The sequence below is a fragment of the Siphateles boraxobius genome, unplaced genomic scaffold, assembly GCF_051911475.1.
Source record: "Siphateles boraxobius isolate OS27281-9 unplaced genomic scaffold, OSU_SipBor_1 47, whole genome shotgun sequence".
NCBI classification, from domain to species: domain Eukaryota; kingdom Metazoa; phylum Chordata; class Actinopteri; order Cypriniformes; family Leuciscidae; genus Siphateles; species Siphateles boraxobius.
Window position 1 is genome coordinate 1,315,801 of NW_027509108.1, and position 21,041 is coordinate 1,336,841.

The 21,041-nt window shown below is 45.0% G+C and overlaps 1 pseudogene across 1 annotated transcript in view; it reads left to right on the forward strand.

Moving 5' to 3' along the window:
• LOC143710403 (complement C3-like) overlaps nt 1-21,041 on the forward strand; it is a 217,752-nt pseudogene that overhangs the window by 115,737 nt on the left and 80,974 nt on the right. Inside the window, exons 34-35 of the transcript XR_013194544.1 lie at nt 16,371-16,461; nt 16,601-16,690. The product of XR_013194544.1 is annotated as a complement C3-like (transcript). The remainder of the gene's footprint in view (nt 1-16,370; nt 16,462-16,600; nt 16,691-21,041) is intronic.

The window sequence follows — 21,041 nt, forward strand, 5'->3', positions numbered from 1 at the left end:
TTGGGCTCTTGACGCTTAAATCTTTAACTTTAGATCTTGTTTGGCTGTTGTGTGTGAGTTATAACAGCCATGTGAACAAATAGAAAAGGTGATCTGATGGTGTTGGTTGTGTTTAACATAATTATTAATCGACCTGAATTGCAGAACTCATCAAGAGCACAAATTCTGAGTTAAATTTATCTTATGGATTTTAGCAGCACGGTCCTTTTAGAACATATCGTTTTTAGCCTTTTCAATGAAATCCAAACGATAAAATTAAAAAAAAAAAATTATGTAGGCACACACAGACATCAAGAATTAGCGTATACATCTCAGCAATGGTGACAAACAGATCACCTCTGAACATAATCTCATTATTTATTAATGCAACAATGCATGTTGGGAGCCATGAATGAGTTCTGATTGGTGGCACCCAGAATGCACTGCAATATGCTTTATAATTGTCACCATTGTTGAGATTCACAGGCTAATTATTGATGTCTGTGTGTCTTAAAAACATTGTAAAAAATTGTATAAGAGAAACTTTTAAGAAATTATATGGATTACATGTTAAATGTTAAAAATATTATCCTGTACAAGGTCACTGTTGCTATAATTACTAAAGTAAACCTAACTCAGAAATTAGGCTCTATATGAGTTCAGTGATTCAGGTCAAATGATTGTGAAAAAATGATTATGTTAAAACACAACCATCACCATCAGATCACCTTTTCTATTTGTTCATCTGGCTGTTATAACTCATGTACTGCAGCCAAACAAAATCTAAAGTTAGTGAATTAAGGGTCAAGAGCCCAACTAAAGCAAACACTGATCACCATAATAGTGACTTAAAAAAATTCGTTTTTCTCCTTCAGTGATTCTGCATGTTAACATAAGGTGTCTTCAAAAATGCTCAATCATCACTCAATTATTTACTTAATTATCTCATTAACTTTAACAATGCTTCAGTGTTCATTTAACACTCTGCTCAGAGTTTATATAATTCACAGTTTTCAGTGTTAATTTAAGACTAGGGATTTTGCTGTGTATTTGGACAGTCTCACATGACGTAACCATTCTGAGTTTTGGGGAAAGCTTTCATAGTGGGATATCTGTGATTTTATCGTAGTATTAAATTAACTATAAGTGTGTGTAGTTATGCATTAAGCTGTATCTTTGTAATTCTTATTCTTTTTCATGTTGTATTTGGTACCGTTGTAATCCCCTTGGTCTCACTGAGTTAGCCAGATACAGAAAATTACAGTAAAATATATTATTCTTTGCACAACAGCTTTCTGGTTAGAAACCACACATTTTTACAATGTCATAAATTATGTAGATGAGTCTTCAGACGGGACAAAGGAAGATCTTTTCCCGCTCACAGAACCCCAAGCTGATTCGTCAGTTCACCCAGGAGAGGCGTGAGCTGCGCTTTCGTAAAACAAGGTGACCGGGATTCATCTGTGTTTTAGTTTGCCTTTTTAGCTTTTTGCTAGTTCCAGCTTTCGTTTTCTCTTCAGTGTTTGTCTTTTGTTTTGTTTGTTAAGTTTTTGTTTTTCCTTTTTCGTATTCTACTCCGATCATTTCTACTTGCGAGTGAAATTAATTCAGCCTGAAGTAGCTGGCAAACTTCATCTTCCAATGTACATTTAAACCTTTGTTGAAGTGCGTGCTCCGGACCCATCTGCAGACCACGTGACGCTCCCACAGAACACGCATCCACATGCCTTCAATGCAGCCACACAAAGAGCAACTGTGCAAGTATTAGTTTATCGAGCTTTCAGAGCATTAAAATTGTGTTTTTCTGTGTTGTCTCTCAAAGGTTTACGGTCTGTAATTTGCCACTCCTCTTCGGGATTTCTCTCTCATTCTCTCCCTTTTTCTTTCACTTTCGTTATCTTTCATTGTTCATTGTGTTATTGTAGCTTATGTATATACATTTTATTCCATGTAATCTTTAGTTCACCTGTATGCGTAGTTATATTTATTAAATACATTATATTCATTTGACATTACCCAACATCGCTTAGAGCACCTTTAACAGAGGTTTAGATGTTGATGATTTATTGTTTCATTTGAAGTTACCATGATGGTGATCAGTGTTTTCCTTAGTTGAGCTCTTGACTTTCTGACATTAATTTGTTTCTATTAGCTATAACTCTATGATTATTAAACAAGATAAGGCAAGAAAATCAGAATCAGGTAATGCTGGTTATCTCTCGATGATAAGATAATCGTCATGTATAGTGACCTGTTTCACTGAGCTCATACAAAGTCTCTTCTTTGATTATATGTGATCAATCAGTGTTGTGTTAATCTGAAGAATTTTAATAATGTGTGCAAAAAAGGTTTAAATTACTGTATCTTTCAGACACACACAGACATCAAAAATCAGCACATGAATCTCAACAACGTTGATGATATAAATTCAGTGCATGATAGGAGCCATCAATCAAAACTCGTCAATATATCCCAGCATGCATCGCACAAGAATCAATTATTCTGAATTGCCTTAGTATTTTTATTTATTTATTATTATTGTTATCTGCTTTTATTTTTGTTTTTGTTGCACCTTTTTAGTAGCTTGTTTTGTGATGTTCAGAGTTTTCTCTGATTATTTTGTTGATTGTCACCGTTATTGAGATCAATACGCTGATTCTTGATGTTTCTGTTGGTCTCAAGTGTACAGTACATTAGGTTAAAAACCTTTTTTGTACATGTTAGGTCCAAGAACGTATTCATTCATTAATTTATTTATTTATAATTTGAGTATTTTCTCCTGAACCGTTGAATGCCCTGTGTTTTTATTTGCTTGTTGTCTCTCCTTCATTCTCTCTACTTGCTCTCAGGCCTAATCATCATGAGATGGAGAGTATAAGGGTGCAGTCCAGTGTTTGCAGAGAGAGACGCACTTCTCCCCTGCTCCAGATTGCACAGCAAAATCCCCAGTGTTAAATGAACACTCCTGGTGTACATATAGGTCCAACTACAGGATGTTAAAAATGAACACTGAAGCAGTGTTGAAGTTAATGAGATAATTAAGTGATTAATTAAGTGATGATTGGCCATTAGTGGTGACACCTGATGTTAATAAGCAGAATCATTGAAGGAAAGAGAAACAACAAGAATGGAAAAAAAAGAAACACAAGAACTACTGACTTCAAGCTATTACACATTATTGCACATATTATTACCAGTGTGACTTTATTTCTGTCATACATCTACAAAAGTTATTGAGAATCAACAGAAGTTTAGACGGCAATGTTTTATGGATTTTTTCATTTCAAGCCACCATTATGGTGGTCAGTGTTTGTTTTAGTTGGGCTCTTGAACCTTTTCATTTTCAATTGTTAGTTTTTCTCTGGCTGCTCCAACATTGTGATTTATAAAGCACTTTTGTTATTGCACGTGAAAACCTGCTAACAATATGTTCTGATGATGACATTATCATCATGTAGTGACCTGATTCACTGATGTCATTCAGAGTCTAAATCTTTGACTGTATGATTGATGTTGCGTTTTAGTATTGGTGATTGTAGCCCTGAGATTCTACAGTTTGAGATCCAACAGCAATATGAACAATTTTGAAAAATCTTTGTGCACTGGATCTCTTGTGTTTAGACACACAAACATCAAGAATCAGCATATGAATCACAACAATGGTGACAATAAACAAACTAGTGACACACAGATCAACTCTGAACATCACAAAACAAGCTATTAATGTCATAACAAAACAATAGCAAATGAAAAAACATGCAAACAGGAAAAACAATGAAAATTACAGGACAAATTCAGCTGTATAATTTATTCATACTGCAATGCATGATGGGAGCCATGGATGCATTTTGATTGGTGGCTCCCATCATGCACTGCAATATGAATCTTTCGTGTGATTGTCACCATTGTTGAGATTCACATGTAGATTCTTGATATCTGTGTGTGATTTTAAAACCTTCAGACTATTTAAGCATTGCTTGAATTAACTACTGTGATGAATAGAACATTTGTATAATCAGTTTATAATGCTGGTTGAGTGAATCAAGATACTACAGGATTGTAATTTCATAATTTAAACATAACCATCATGACCTGGGCTGTGCTTCCTAAAAGCATTTTAAACCTAATTTGATCATAGAACCATAGCAACAAAAGGTCTGTACAAGCAAATTAGGCTTACGATGCTTTCAGGAAACACAGCCCATGTCATGGTTTCTCTTGCAGTAACATATGTGCTTTATAAACACAGAGTTGAAGCAGACAGAGAAAAACTAATGTCAAAAAGCAAAGAGTCCAGAGCCCAACTAAAGCAAACACTGATCGCCATAATGGTGACATGAAACGAAACATTCCATAAAGCATTACCATCTAAACTTCTTTTCAATATAAATAAGAATGTGTGTAGATGTATGACAGAAATACACTGGTAATAATAAGTACAATAATGTGTAATGGCTCGAAGTCAGTATTTCTTGTGTTTCTCTTTTTTCTGTTCTTGTTGTTTCTCTTTCCTTCAATGATTCTTCTTCTTAACATTAGGTGTCACCACTAATGGCCAATCATCACTTAATTAATCACTTAATTGTCTCATTAACTTCAACACTGCTTCAGTGTTCATTTTTAACACCCTGTAGTAGGGCTGGGCGACATATCGCACGATATTGTTATGCGCATCTCGTCAGTAAAGCCGGTTCCTTGATTAGTAGTAAATCGCCTTCACCTGCTTTCAGATGGAGCGGCATTTACTCTACAGCACAAACTCCAGTGTTAAATTAACACTCAAGAGTGTTAAAGTTAATGAGATAATTAAGTGATTAATTTAGTGATGTTTGAGCATTATTGAAGACACCTGATGTGAAGTTTTCGCAGCTGGCTGCGTTCTTCATCAACTCACCAGCCGAATGATCCACCGCTAAGAGTTGTACACTTAACAAGCAGAATCACTGAAGGAGAAAATCTCAAATTGTAAGCCACCGTTATGGCGATACGTGTTTGCTTTAGTTGGGCTCTTAACCTTTATACATTCACTTTAAATTTGTTTGTCTGGTGTTTTTATTTATAACAGTCAAATGAACAAAAAAATGTGTGATCTGATAGTGTTGGTTGTGTTCTGGCATAATCATGCTGTGATCTGAAAATGAGTCTTCTTGCAGTAGTTTGGTATAACTTGTTGGCAAAAACTTTCTGATTCAACAGCATATATGAATATAGGTACGTTTCTTATAATCAAAAATATTTAATAAACATTGTTCTGATCAAAACACTTTCAAATATATTTATTTAGAAACACAGACATCAATAATCAGCCTGTGAATCTCAACAATGGTGACAATAATAATGCATGTTGCAGTGGCTGCCACCAATCATAACTCATTAATGGCTCCCATCATTCATTGCGATATGAATAAATTATGATCTGAATTTTCTATGTAATTTACTTTTCCTAATTGAATAGTCTGCTCGTCACCATTGTTGAGATGCATAGACTGAATCTTGAAGTCTGTGAGTGCCTATAAGAAAGATTTTTTTCTTTCTAGAAACAACTTTAAGAAATCTTTTTTATTATAGCTAAAATTCTGGATATTTATTCAGAATCACAGTTATGCTGTAACCAACAACATAAATCAAAATCATAAAATTCAAATGATGTTTGTCATAATATAACCAACACCATCAGACCACTTTTTTCTTTGTTCATCTGGCAGTTATAACTCAGATACATCAGCCAAACAAAATCTTAAGTTAATAATATAAAGGTCAAGAGCCCAACTAAAGCAACCAATGATCGCCATAACGGTGGCTTACAATTTGAGTTTTTCTCCTTCAGTGATTCTGCTTTAGGTGTCTTCAATAATGCTCAATCATCACTCAATTAATCACTTAATTATCTCATTAACTTCAACACTCTTGAGTGGACTCATTTACACTCCCAGGAGTGTTAATTTAACTGAGTTTTTGCTGTGTACAAAGAGCCGTAGTTAACTGACAAGCTGAGCCATATCACATTAATTATCGCTGGCGATACGTCCGCGATATTAATGCGATATGGCTCAGTTTGTCAGTGAACTACGGCTCTTTGTAGTAAATGCCGCTCCATCTGAAAGCAGGTGAAGGCGATTTACTACTAATCAAGGAACCGGCTTTACTGACGAGATGCGCATACAATATCGTGCGATATATCGCCCAGCCCTACCCTGTAGTTGGACCTATATGTGCACCAAGAGTGTACATATGTACACTGGGGATTTCGCTGTGTGAACGTTGTTGTTAAATTTGTCTCCTTCTGATATTCAGAGACTGTAGTTGGGAGTTAGCAGTGCCTAACTAAATTTAACAGTGACATGTGTTAAGAGATCTTGTTCTCATTTCAACTAAATATTAAGCAGAAGTTATTGTTAACCTTAGTTACTGTTGTGAGGGATGCTGTAGGGGGTGAGTGTCTTTTTCTTTCAATACTGTTTTTGTCCCTGTTTTTGCATAGCAAGGGAGTTGAGGGAAGTTTGTGTTGTTTATTTATTTTTAGTTAACCTTTCTTAGGTTAGTTAGGACTCCTCCCAAAATTAGTTGGTGGGCTGTTTGTTGTTTTAGGCCTTGCTCTCCCCTGTGCCATTTCTCCCTAGTAACGTATGTTCTGTCTTTTATTTTATTTTTTTGTAAATAAAATCCTTTCTTTGATATATATATCGTCTGGTGTCATCTTCACTGTGGGACAGAGGATTGCAGTGTGTTCTCGCCTTTCTTTTTTTCCCCTTAGTTACCTCTCCTTCCAACCCCTAGACAGCAAAATCCCCAGTGTTAAATTAACACTGAAAAGTATGAATTATATAAACTCTGAGCAGAGTGTTAAATGAACACTAAAGCAGTGTTAAAGTTAATGAGATAATTAAGTGAATAATTGAGTGATGATTGAGCATTATTGAAGACACCTGATGTTAACAAGCAGAATCACTGAAGGAGAAAACCGGAATTTAAAGTTGCCATTATGGAGATCGGTGTGTGTTTTAGTTGGGCTCTTGACCCCCACATTATTTACTTTATATTTTGTCTGGCTGCTGTACATGAGGTATAACAGCCAGATGATCAATTAGAAAAGATGATCTTACTTGGCAAGGAAGATAATTAATTTCCCAGAATTGATAACTTCAAAAACGAATTAAAATATGTGTAATAATTATAATTATGTAATGACAACTCTCTGAGAGATTGGTATGGTAATAGAGATTGTCATGGTAATGGATATGTTAATGTATTTGGTCTTGGCAGAATAGATCTGCTACTGCCAATAAATTTACAGAAATTCCTGTGAGCATGTAAGACATAATGCTGCTGCACATACAGTATAACATACATGAATTAACCCTCATAGTAGATCTATACAAGTGGAGCTGGGGAAGGTGGAGGGTTTCTGAAAGCGGGCTCTAGATTGGTAAAAGCAACACAACTGGTATTTTCTTTTAATGTTGAGCCGCAGCTTGGCTTATATGCAAAAGCAACCAATCAGCTGCGCTATGTAAGATAATGATGTGATTGCTACCAAATTAGTTAATCCTCTAGGGTCGGCGGTATCGCCGGCGATACCAGCTCGCTTTTTTTCTTATCAGTGCAAAAGAGACTCAAACTACTCTGTTGATTTTGATCTTACATATAAGTGTTGTACATCATTCGATCCAGTTAAGTGTCTATTTTTTGTGTATACTCACAATAAAAACAGTGTTGTGCTTTTTGTCAAATAAAGAAAAATAAACATGATCCGAGTTTTGCCTTCTCTCTGTCAGTGAAGTCCATTCTGAAACGCGTCCAAAAATGAACTTTAACTCAGCGAATGCTTGTCATACAGGCACGAGAGATTTTCTTTATGATGCTTAAATTCTCTTCTTTTAAATGAAATAATTTATATAAAAAACAAATATTCTCAGTTTATGTAATCTGTATGAAAAGAGAGAGATGTCAGTATTTTTCTTTTCAGCTCATTGTAGCTCATTAAGTGCTAATGTGACATGCCCACGGAGAGCAAACGCAAATGATCTGAGGCAAGCCATGCAAGCATGCTAACGCCCACATCAGTTGGATTATAAAACACATCAACTTTAATAAGAATCATTTACTTTACGTCATATTGTTACGCTGTGAGGAATAATACTATCGTAATAATCCTGGAACATTTACCCCAGAAGTGCTGGTATCATTTCGAGGAGCAACGGATCCAGCTGATGTGAATAGTAAGTTTATTCTTAGGTGCTTTGTTCTAATTGCGATATGGAATAGTGTCTGTAAACCGCAAAAAAGACTGTTTAAATATGAATTGCATGTATGTGTGTGAATGAATGAATGAACGGCACAGACGCTCGCCCGCTGTTGTTTACTACAACTGTACCGTTCATTCACTCTCGCATCTACATTAGTAAACATGTTATTTTTACATGAACACATCCAAACTATATTGCTATAGCCTACTGAGATGAGTAAAAATAGACTGAAATATGTTGAAATAAAATGTCTTTGTATAAGTAACAAACTGCGAATTAACATTTATATGTTAGTAATTTATCATAAACACTATATGTTACAGACTAAATATGAATGTTTAGACAAGATTTTGTTGATTAGTTTTGGATGGATTATAAAGTTTTTACTGTAAAAAAAAAAAGACTACTGCCACATTAAATAAGCTTTTGTTCGCCAATTTCTGCTCATATGTTAAATATATAGCGCAGGACAAGACCAAAACATATGTATTAGAGTCCCAGGACTGGAATAGCATCTATCCCATTCGGGGGCGATGGCAGTATTAATACGGGCCAGTCTACTCTTAGACCAATGTGCTGGACAACTTTACACTGTATCACTCCGTGACGAGTACAAATATAAGAGGAATGAATCCGATTAAGAACCTCTGCCCAAGTCTCTTCATCCATTTATGTGAATCGACAAATATAGACTGAAAAGAGAAGATTGCGTTCTATAACTTTGAAATAGACCCCCTTTGACATGGATTAATACTTAGAATCATGTCTACTTCAGATGGTCGAGGTTTGTCTGGGAAATCAGGAAATTGTTTGCAAATGAAATTTCAAATCTTTAAATATATATATATATATTAAAAAAATAATTTTAGGAACATTTAAAATTATGAGTTAACTGTGAAAATTATGCAAAAGCATCATCAATGTACAAGTCAGCAAAGGAGATAAGACCGCATTCTTTCCAAGAGGCAAATGCTCCATCCATGATAGAGGGGGGAAATAAAGGGTTGGAGTAGATGGGAGAAGACAAGGAAACGGTCTGAATTCCAAAATGGCGCAAAAGCTGGGTCCGGATCTTAAGGCTATTAGTCACTAACACATTTTGGAATATTTTGCTACAGATAATTTGGTCGGGCACAAAGAAGTGCAGACAAAGAGGAGAGTTTGCATGAGGCCAACAATATAAAATAAAAAGTTTGGGAGTCCAAGGCCACCCAGTTGTTTAGGTTTTTGCAGGATACTTTTACGAATCTTTGGAACTTTACTATTCCAAATAAAACTGAGAGATCGAACTATCAAGAGTGTGAAAAAAAGATTTGGGGATGAAAATTTGGAGACACTGAAAAAGATACAATATTTTAGGAAGTACGTTGTATTTAAATTAATTTATTCTTCTGGCTAAAGACAAGGGAAGGATAGACCAATGCTCAAAATCTTGAGCCAACTTATTAATCAGCAGGGCAAAGTTGTTGTTTTTTGTCACACAGATGCCTAGATACTTAAAGTTGTGATGATGCTTTAAAGGGCAATGTTTACAGTGGATACACTAATGCACCAGAATGAAGAGGCATCAGCTCACTCTTGTGCAGATTCAGTTTATAACATGATATGAGGCCAAATTGTGTAAATATGTTTAACACAGAGGGCATTGAGCTGTCTGGGTCAGAAACAAATAGCAACAGGTCATCTGCATATAAGGCCTGTGTTCAACTCCTCCCCTAATAATGCCAGTCATACTGCACAATCTAAAAGCCACCGCCAGGGGTTCAACAGCTATGGCAAACAACTGAGGGAAATACTGAGAATGGCAATTATTTGTCCGTACACCAAAGCGTTTGAACATCTAATCTGAGACGTGATGCTCTTTTCAGTTTCTGACGCTGTACTACGCCAGACCTGTTGAGAAGAAGTCTGACTGTACACTCTTTAATCTAAATGTTAAAATGGAAAAAGTCTCTGAAAGTAAGATTGACAAAGAGGCCTTTCTTTAGCACTTTCTATACATTAAGGCTTTTCACACTGTGCTTAACCCTGGGTTATAGTCACTCTAACCCTTTTTAGGAACATTTGACACTTTTAACTACAACTTGACATAGAAGTGGGTTAGCACTGCGTGTTACTCGGGTCATGAAATGTTAAACATGATAACAGAGGATTGTGTTTACCAAAAGGCTAGACTGACCCAGGGTTAACTAGTTCAAGTGTGAAAACCCTAGTTTGAGCTGAAAACTCCCCAAATACCTTTATGTATTACATCTTCATTTCAATGAATTTTATTTTTATATTCCCTTTAGAAACGGAAGACTTGACTTGAACTAAAACCACCAAAAACTTGTGTTTCCCTTTAGCAAAACAAGGAGTCACTTGAAAGTTAAAACTTCATTATGGATTTCTTGTATGTGAACAAATAACTCATTTATTTTTATGTCAAGAAACCATTTTATTTTTTTAATCAATCAGCATGTGCTCATTGTCAGGGGAGGAATCACATGATCCAATAGCAAGTAAAAGAATTTATTAATAGTAAATGCTGAGTGAACAGTGAAGACAGGAAGGCTGGTGACGATCTTTGTCAGACAGCAGGGCTCTGGCACCGCAGATGACAGCAGTGGGTGAAGCGTGGTTCCGTCACTCCGAAAGTCCAACACGAACCAGATAATCCACTGTAGCAGAGTGAAACGACACGGACCAGAATCCACTGTAGCAGAGTGAAACGACTCGGACCTGCAGGAATCCGTGAACAGGAACTGAGAACGAGACTGACACCAACATGAGAACCGAACAGGACCAAGGAAAACAACAATCTGACACTGAACATGACAAACACAGCACTACATATAGGACTCACAAACAAGGTACACCTGCGACTGATCTGATTGCTCGTCAGCACAGCTGACGCTCGAGGGCAATCAGATCAGAGCAGTAACACACAGAATGAGAAGGTGAACCTGTGAACGTGACATTACCCCACCCCCTAGGAGCGTCACCTGACGCTCCCAGAGGGACCTACCTGGCGATTGTAAGCATCGATAAGGGAATGATCCAATATGTCTCGGGCAGGAACCCAACTCCTCTCCTCCGGACCGTAACCCTCCCAGTCCACCAAGTACTGGAATCCATGTCCCCTCCGCGTAGCGTCCAGAATACGGTTAACCGAATTAACTGGTTCCCCATCTACGATTCGCGGCGGTGGGGGAACCGGGACTGGCGGATTAGTAGGAGAACGAAAAAAGGGCTTGATTTTAGAAACATGGAAAACGGGATGAATTCTCCGGTACGCCGGAGGAAATTTGAGGCGGACCGTCACCGGACTAAGGATCTTGGTGATGGTAAACGGGCCAATAAATTTAGGAGCAAGTTTTCTACAAGCGGAGCGGAGAGGAATATCGATAGATCAAAGCCACACTTTTTGACCAGCGACGTAGATGGGAGGCTTCGACCTGTGGCGATCGGCCTGGGCCTTGGTGCGCAAACCTACCTGGAGAAGGGTCTCCCTGGCCGTTCTCCAGGTGTGTCTACACCTCTGGACGAATTCATGAGCGGAGGGAACCGCGACTTCGGATTCCAGACTAGGAAAGATTGGTGGCTGGTACCCTAAACTACTCTCAAACGGAGACAGGCCCGTGGACGACACTGGTAATGAGTTATGCGCGTACTCAACCCATGAGATGTGCTGACTCCAAGAGGACGGGTTCTGTGAAGCTAAACAACGCAGCCCCCGTTCTAAATCTTGGTTGGCCCTCCCTGTCTGCCCGTTGCTCTGGGGATGGAACACAGAGGAAAGACTAACATTCACCCCCAGCAACCGGCAAAACTCTCTCCAAAATTTGGATATAAACTGGGGACCTCTGTCAGAGACCACGTCCGTCGGGAGGCCATGAATCCGAAAAACGTGGTCTATGACAGCCACCGCTGTCTCTCTGGCTGATGGTAATTTAGGCAGAGGGATGAAATGAGTTGCCTTCGAGAACCTGTCCACCACGGTTAAAACCACCGTGTTACCCTGTGAGGCAGGGAGGCCTGTGACGAAATCTAGCGCAATGTGTGACCAGGGTCTCGAAGGCACAGACAACGGTTGAAGGAGCCCAGCTGGAGGGCGAGTGGAGGTCTTACAGCTAGCACAGACAGAGCAGGTCATAACAAAACGACGGGTGTCGCGGGCCATGGTCTGCCACCAGAACCGTTGTTTAATGAGAAAGATGGTACGATTGACTCCCGGATGACAAGCTAGCTTGGAACAATGACCCCACTGGATAACGTTGGACCGCAATCTCTCTGGCACAAACAATCGACCTGGTGGGCATCCGGGCGGAGGCACTACCCCATGTAAGGCAGTGCGGACCTTCGACTCGATCTCCCAGGTCAGCATTGCCACCACACGACTCTGTGGAACGATGGACTCGGGTGAAACCGGGCGTTCAGATTGGTCAAAAATGCGAGACAATGCGTCAGGTTTGATGTTCTTGGAACCTGGGCGGTAGGAGATGGAAAAATCGAATCGACCAAAAAAAAGTGCCCACCGAGCCTGCCTAGAGTTAAGACGTTTGGCGGACCTGATGTACTCAAGGTTCTTATGATCGGTCCAAATGATAAAGGGTACTCCCGAACCCTCCAACCAATGACGCCACTCCTCCAAAGCTAACTTGACTGCCAACAATTCTCTATTACCAATGTCGTAGTTACGTTCGGCAGGAGATAGACGATGAGAAAAATACGCGCACGGATGAACCTTGTTGTTTGCAGGGGAGCGTTGGGAGAGAACCGCGCCTACCCCCACCTCTGACGCGTCGAACTCCACCACAAACTGACAGGAAGAATCAGGGGCCACCAGAATGGGGGCTGAAACAAAGCAGTCCTTAAGTTTGGAAAATGCAGACTCAGCTGCACTAGACCACCTGACATCGTCGTGGTGGAGGTCAAGGCGGTCAGAGGCGCGGCTAGTTGGCTATAGTTGCGAATAAAACGTCGGTAAAAATTGGCAAAGCCCAGAAACCTCTGCAGGGCCTTGCGGGAGTCTGGGGTTGGCCAAATCACCACTGCCTGAATCTTGTCGGGATCCATACGCATCCCCTCAGACGACACGATGTATCCTAGAAAGGGAACAGACTGTGCATTAAAAACGCATTTCTCTGCCTTGACATAAAGCCCATTCTCTAACAGCCTCTGAAGCACTCGTCTGACGTGTTGGACGTGTTCCTGGAGAGACGAAGAAAAAATCAATATGTCATCCAGGTAGACATATATGAACTGATCGACCATGTCTCTCAACACGTCGTTGACGAGTGCCTGGAAAACCGCGGGGGAGTTGGAAAGCCCGAACGGCATAACCAAGTATTCAAAGTGCCCCCTGGGGGTGTTAAAAGCGGTTTTCCACTCATCCCCCTTCCTGATGCGGACCAAATGATAGGCATTACGAAGATCCAACTTTGTGAATAAGGAGGCGCCCTGCAGTCTTTCGAAGGCTGAAGACATCAACGGCAAAGGATAAGTATTCTTTACCGTGATGTCATTCAACCCTCGATAGTCAATACAAGGACGTAAGGAACCGTCCTCCTTACCCACAAAGAAGAATCCCGCCCCTGCGGGAGAAGAGGAAGGACGGATGAACTTGGCTGCTAGAGAATCAGAAATATATTTCTCCATGGCCTCCCTCTCGGGAACAGAAAGAGAGTATAATCTTCCCTTAGGCGGAGACGTACCTGGCACTAATTCTATCGCACAGTCATAGGGACGATGAGGAGGAAGAGAAGCAGCCTGAGACTTACTGAACACCTCCTTCAGGTCGAGATATTCCTCGGGCACGTTAGACAGGTCCACCTGCTCCTCCTGCAACACAGAACAAGACACAGAAGAACACGCAGACACCAAACAAGACGCATGACAATTCTCACTCCAAGACATGATAGAGTTCTGCCGCCAATTAATGTGAGAGTTATGGAGGGTGAGCCAGGGGTGCCCTAATACCACAGGCGCAAAAACAGAGTCAATGAGGAGAAAATGGATCTCCTCGACATGGTTGCCAGAAGTAGTCAAACTCACCGGTCCGGTGGAGTGCGTGACAGGAGTTGACCACTTAGTGCGTTGACAGATATGGGATGAGTGATGGGAATGATGGGAATACCCAGGCGTTGTGCCAGACCACGGTCCATAAAGCTCCCCTCCGCTTCAGAGTCCATAAGCGCATCACAGACGTGGTGAGAGGTGGCCCACTGCAGTCTGACCGGGAGGAGCGTTGATTCACGGGAGGTTTCTTCAAACGAAATGCCACCTCCTCGCTACTGACGGGCCTTGGCTTTTACCGGGCACTTGATGGCAAAATGTCCCCCGGTCCCGCAGTACAAACACAGCCCCTGGGCTCTCCTCCGCTCCTTCTCCTCCCGGGAGAGCCGAGCTCTGCCCACCTGCATGGGTTCTGGGTCGGATGTAGGACTGACCGCATCACAGGAAGGAGTAACCGGATGGTTCTGTACGCCAGGAATCGACCTCCTCTGCATTATCAGATCTCGACGTTGCAGTCTTGAGTCCACTCGAATGGCTAAATCAATCAGGCCATCCAGAGATGCCGGAAGGTCCAGAGTGTAGATCTCCGCCTGGATGCGGTCGGCCAACCCATGCAGAAGGATGTCCCACTGCGCCTCGCTGTTCCACTTGCACTCCGCGGCCAGTGTCCGGAACTCGATGGCATAGTCCGCCACTGACCTGTGATCCTGCCGAAGGTCTGCCAAGAACCTGGCCGCCTCCCTCCCTGAAGCCGCGCGATCAAACACCTTCTTCAGTTCTGCGCCGAAGGACTGGAAGGACGTCAAGCACTGATGCCCCTGCTCCCATACAGCGGTTCCCCACAGTGCCGCTCGACCAGAGAGTAGTGTGACTACAAGGGCTACTTTAGATTCTTCGGTGGGGAACGATGACGGCTGGAGAGCAAAATACAGTGAACATTTAGTCAGGAATGCACGACACAGTTGTGGCTCACCCGAATAGGTAGTAGGAGGAGGTAGGCGAGGCTCCGGACTGTTGGAAGACTGGGCCGGGGGTGGAACAGCGGGTGGTGGATTAGGCGCAGTGGTCCCGTGGGCAGACTCGACTCTCAGCTGTTGAAACTGGGAAGAGAGTTCTGTCATCTGCGCCACCAGGGTCTGGACAGCACGGCCGGTAGCTGTGATCTGTTCATCCTGTCGATCGAAACGTGCGTTGTTTTTATTGAGTATCTCTCGTAGCTCGGCCATCCTCGCTGGATCCATAACTGGTCAGATCGTTATGTCAGGGGAGGAATCACAGGATCCAATAGCAAGTAAAAGAATTTATTAATAGTAAATGCTGAGTGAAAAGTGAAGACAGGAAGGCTGGTGACGATCTTCGTCAGACAGCAGGGCTCTGGCAGCGCAGATGACAGCAGTGGGTGAAGCGTGGTTCCGTCACTCCGAAAGTCCAACACGAACCAGATAATCCACTGTAGCCGAGTGAAACGACACGGACCAGAATCCACTGTAGCAGAGTGAAACGACTCGGACCAGATAATCCACTGTAGCAGAGTGAAACGACACGGACCAGAATCCACTGTAGCAGAGTGAAACGACGCTGGCAGGGAGCTGCACGAATCCGTGAACAGGAACTGAGAACGAGACTGACACCAACATGAGAACCGAACAGGACCAAGGAAAACAACGATCTGACACTGAACATGACAAACACAGCACTACATATAGGACTCACAAACGAGGTACACCTGCGACTGATCTGATTGCTCGTCAGCACAGCTGACGCTCGAGGGCAATCAGATCAGAGCAGTAACACACAGAATGAGAAGGTGAACCTGTGAACCGTGACACTCATTTCGGCTGTTTTCACACTTGGTTTGTTTACTGTCCCACATTCGCTGTATGTTTGCTTTATGAACGTGAGTACCAGGTACAGTTAGATAATGATTTCAGTGGAGACTACAGTCTCACTGCGTTCTGACACGAGTGTTTATTATAAGACAGTTTCAGCGATGAGCAGCTCTGCATTATACTACAATATATTAATTCTTACATCGCACGAAAAGCTCTAGTGTGAAAGCAGCCTTAGATGCAGGATCAGTTGAAGGAGGAAAACTGAAGACCTATGAAACCTATTAATAAAATCTGCTCTTTAACTCCATCTTTACAGCTACAAAAATGTTAAAACTGATGCCACTATGACTATTATGTACATTGGCATACCGACGGGATTTGATGTTGAAGAAAATGATCTTAAAGAGGTATTATAATGATAAACTGATGCAGTGATGCCTCACATTAGAAGAGGAATCGAACACACATCTGCAGATAGGCCATAAAACATGTTGGTCATCATGTGATGCATTGAGTTTTTTTTTCTTCTCATTTTCTTGCCCTCAGTTGTCCACAGGGAAGGAGAGATACATTCAGAAATATGAAAAGAATAAAGTGCAGTCAGAGCGAGGATCCCTCATCCTGTACTTGGATAGGGTATTTCAGCAGACTGTGTTGCCTGATGATGTCAAAAACAGTTTTGTTCCCTTTCGTAGTCACTCCGAGTTACGTCGGATGACGACGAATGGGGGTTTCGCCTAGAAAGCCAATCATCTTCGTGTATTATAAAACGAGCCAATGGCGATGAAATGCCATGGGTCTGCGGAATTTGCATAGCGTAACTCCGCCCCACCTCGTGGGTATAAAAGGAGGACGCTCGGCAACATGCAGATATGTTTTCGCTTCGGAGCCAAGAGCTTCTCTTCACTCCACAAGCCAATCCTGACTTCATCTTCTGTGACGAGCGAACTCTCCGGTGTTGGTGTGACGGGGGTACCCAGCGAGTTCACATTGCCTGCGATCTGAGCAGTGATCTGCCAGTCTGTGTGTTTCTCCCTGGTCGCCTCAGCATCGCTGAGTTTTTTCTCTAAAAGAGCTGCACGTGGCACGTCTTTTTAAAGATGTCTCGCCCGTGTTCTTCTGGGTGCGGTCGTTTCCTGTCTTCCTTTGATGGGCACAATCGCTGCTTTGCGTGTTTGGGCTTAGAGCACGCTAAAGCAGCGCTTGTGGATGACTCATGTTCCTTCTGTGGGAACATGGCCATCGCAACACTGAGGTCTAGACTCAATGATCTCATTCGGGAGAGAGTCCCCTCATCCACACCCCGATCTACATCCTCCACGAGAGGCTGTACTTCGGCTGGTGGACAGGGTGATCTGAGGGTTACGGTGTGGGACAATCCGACGATGCGTCCTCGGACCACGCCCCCCTCTACAGTGTTGCAACCCGCGAGTGCCGCGGTGATTCTACCGGGTTCATCCTTCGATGCCCCGCGTGTTTCATTCGGCGCTCCAGAGGAAGACTCGATGTCGATCGCGGCATCACAAGGCGGGCAAGAGTCATCCGGAAGTGACGATGCGGCTGCGTTGCCTCCTTCTGGAGCTCCAGCGTTGCCCGTATCAGATCCCGAGATGACGGCCATGCTCTCCCGGGCCGCCGCGAGCATCGGGCTTGAGTGGAACCCTCCGCCCTGCCCTGAGCGCTCGCGGTTGGATGATTGGTTTTTGGGTTGGGCTGCCGCCTCACGGCCACAGCCAACCCCAATGCCATTCTTCCCGGAGGTGCATGAGGAGTTGACGAAATCATGGAAGGCTCCCTTGACCTCCCGTGTACGTTCGTCAGCTTTCTCCGCTTTTCCTCCCCTCGATGGGGCAGCCGCCCATGGGTACACTGGGATTCCCCCGGTTGAACGCTCTGTTGCCATGCAACTATGTCCTCAGAGTGCTTCATCTCGTGGTGATCCTAAGCACCCGTCCAAGGCCTGTAGATTCTTGTCCACCTTAGTGGCGAGGTCTCACAGAGCTGCAGGACAGGCGGCTGCCGCTCTGCATGCGATGAGCACCTTGCAGGTCTACCAGGCCCAGCTGCTCAGAGATATGCACGAGGCGGGGACTGACCCAGGGCTCTTCAATGAGCTGCGTGTCGCCACTGACCTCGCTCTCCGAGCGACGAAAGTGGCCTCACGCTCCCTGGGTCAGGTGATGGCCACCTCTGTGGTCCAGGAGCGTCACCTATGGCTGAACCTGGCTGATATGCGGGACGCCGAGCGTACCCGTCTGCTCGACGCCCCCATATCCCAGGCCGGCCCCTTCGGCGGAGCGGTTGAGGACTTTGCCCAGCAGTTCTCAACCGCACAGAAGCAGTCTGAGGCGATTAAACATATTCTGCCCTGACGGCCTGCTGCTGCCTCCACCCAGCCGTCGGTACAGACACCTCAGACTGCTCGCCGCCGAGGGCGCCCTCCTGTGGCTCCCTCCCCTCCCGCACGGCCCAGCAGCAGCCTTCACCCGGGCCGCGTCGTGGAGGAGGCCGCAGGAAGGCGCCACAGCCCTCTCCAGCCCCGCGCCCCGCTAAACGCCAGGCTAAGCGGCGCTCCTGAGACGGGCTGCTCAGTGATGGTGTCGGTTTTTTCCCAGGAGGTGGTTGCAGGCCCCCTCCTTCCCCCGGCGGAGGGCCGGGGGAGAATCTTTTGTTCTCCCGCTGCCCACCCACGGGTGGGCAGTACCCTATTATGGTCAAAGAAAGAATCAATACACCCATCACTGAGCACACAGAGCCGGTTGACAGTGCGCGACGCCCCCGGGCCTCGCCGCTCTCATCCCCCTCTGTCACAGAGTTCTCGGACCGCAGTGTGTGCCGCCTCCGGGCCTCGCCACTCCCGTCCCCCTCTGTCCCGGAGGGTGCGGGCGACAGTGTGTGCCGTCTCCGGACCTCACCACTCTCGTCCCCCTCTATCGCCAGACCCCTGGCAGAGCAGACCCCCGTGGAACGCTGGTCCTTCCCTGGTCTCCTCTGTCAGGACGCGGAGCATGACCGCGCCCCCGCTCCGGGCCGCTTTGCCACCCTCGCCTGGGCTGGTCACTCCGCTTCGCTGCCCCTCCGGGGGGACGCCTGTGGTTCGTATGCCCCGTGCAGAGGATCTCTTTTCTCGGTATGGAGATCGACTCGGTCGCCATGTCCGCGCAGCTTACGAGCGAGCGCGCACACTCGCTGCTGACTTGCCTTCGACAGTTCGATGGCAAGAGTGCGGTCCCACTGAAATTGTTTCAGACGCTCCTGGGGCATATGGCATCCGCAGCCGCGGCAACGCCGCTCGGATTGCTTCATATGAGACCGCTTCAGCTGTGGCTTCGCGATCGAGTCCCGAGGTGGGCATGGCATCACGGCACGTTCCGAGTCCCAGTGACTCCGACCTGCCGTCAGTCCTTCACTCCGTGGAGGAACCTCAGCTTTCTACGGGCCGGAGTTCCCCTAGAACGAGTTTCCAGGCATGTTGTTGTCTCCACAGATGCCTCTTCCACGGGTTGGGGCGCCATGTGCAACGGACATGCTGCCGCGGGCTCCTGGACAGGACCCCAGCGCCTTTTGCACGTCAATTGCCTCGAGTTGCTGGCAGTACGACTTGCCCTGCACCGTTTCCTCATGTTGCTCAGGGGTCAACACGTACTAGTCCGTTCAGACAATACCGCGACTGTAGCGTACATCAACCGTCAGGGTGGTCTACGCTCCCGCCGTATGTCGCAACTCGCACGCCACCTCCTCTTATGGAGTCAGAAGCACCTGAGGTCCCTTCGTGCTATCTACATTCCGGGAGATCGGAACTTTGCAGCCGACGAGCTGTCACGGTTTCGGCCCATCTCCGGCGAATGGAGACTCCATCCCCAGTCGGTTCAGCTGATTTAGGACCAGTTCGGGGACGCACAGATAGATCTGTTTGCCTCTCTCGACTCGACCCATTGCGCCCTGTTCTATTCCCTGACCAAGGGCTCTCTCGGCACGGATGCACTGGCGCACAGCTGGCTGCGGGGCCTACGCAAGTATGCGTTTCCCCCAGTGAGCCTTCTCGCACAGACCTTGTGCAAGATCAAGGAGGACGAGGAGCAGCTCATTCTGGTTGCGCCGTATTGGCCCACCCGGACCTGGTTCTCCGAACTGGTGCTCCTCGCGACAGCACCTCCTTGGCCAATTCCTCTGAGGAAGGATCTCCTTTCTCAGAGACGGGGCACCCTTTGGCACCCTCGACCCGATCTCTGGAGGCTCCACGTGTGGCTCCTGGACGGGACGAGGCAGGTTTGAGTACCCTGCCACCAGCGGTGGCGGCTACCATCACTTCCGCTAGAGCATCGTCCACGAGACATGTCTATGCGTTGAAGTGGAACCTCTTCGTCAACTGGTGCTCTTCTCGTCGAGAAGACCCCAGGAAATGCTCGATCTCTGTCGTGCTTTCCTTCCTGCAAGAGGGGTTGGAGCGAAGGCTGTCTCCCTCCACCCTGAAGGTGTATGTGGCCGCTATCGCCGCATATCACGAAGCAGTTCAAGGTAAGTCTCTGGGGAAGCACGACCTGATCGTCAGGTTCCTGAGAGGAGCGAGGAGACTAAATCCTCCTCGCCCTCCTCTCGTTCCCTCTTGGGACCTCTCAGTGGTCTTAAATGCCCTGCAGAGGGCTCCCTTTGAGCCTCTGCAATCAGTGGAGCTTAAGTTCCTGTCTATGAAGACAGCGCTCCTGGTTGCATTGGCCTCCATCAAGAGGGTAGGGGCCTGCACGCATTCTCCGTTGACGAAGCGTGCCTGGAATTCGGGCCCGGTCACTCTCACGTGATCCTGAGACCCCGGCCTGGATATGTGCCCAAGGTTCCCACCACTCCCTTCCGGGACCAGGTGATGAACCTGCAAGCGCTGCCCCGGGAGGAGGCAGACCCAGCCTTGGCACTGCTCTGTCCAGTACGCGCTCTCCGCGCTTACGTAGACAGAACGCAGTGTTTCAGGACCTCAGGCCAGCTCTTTGTC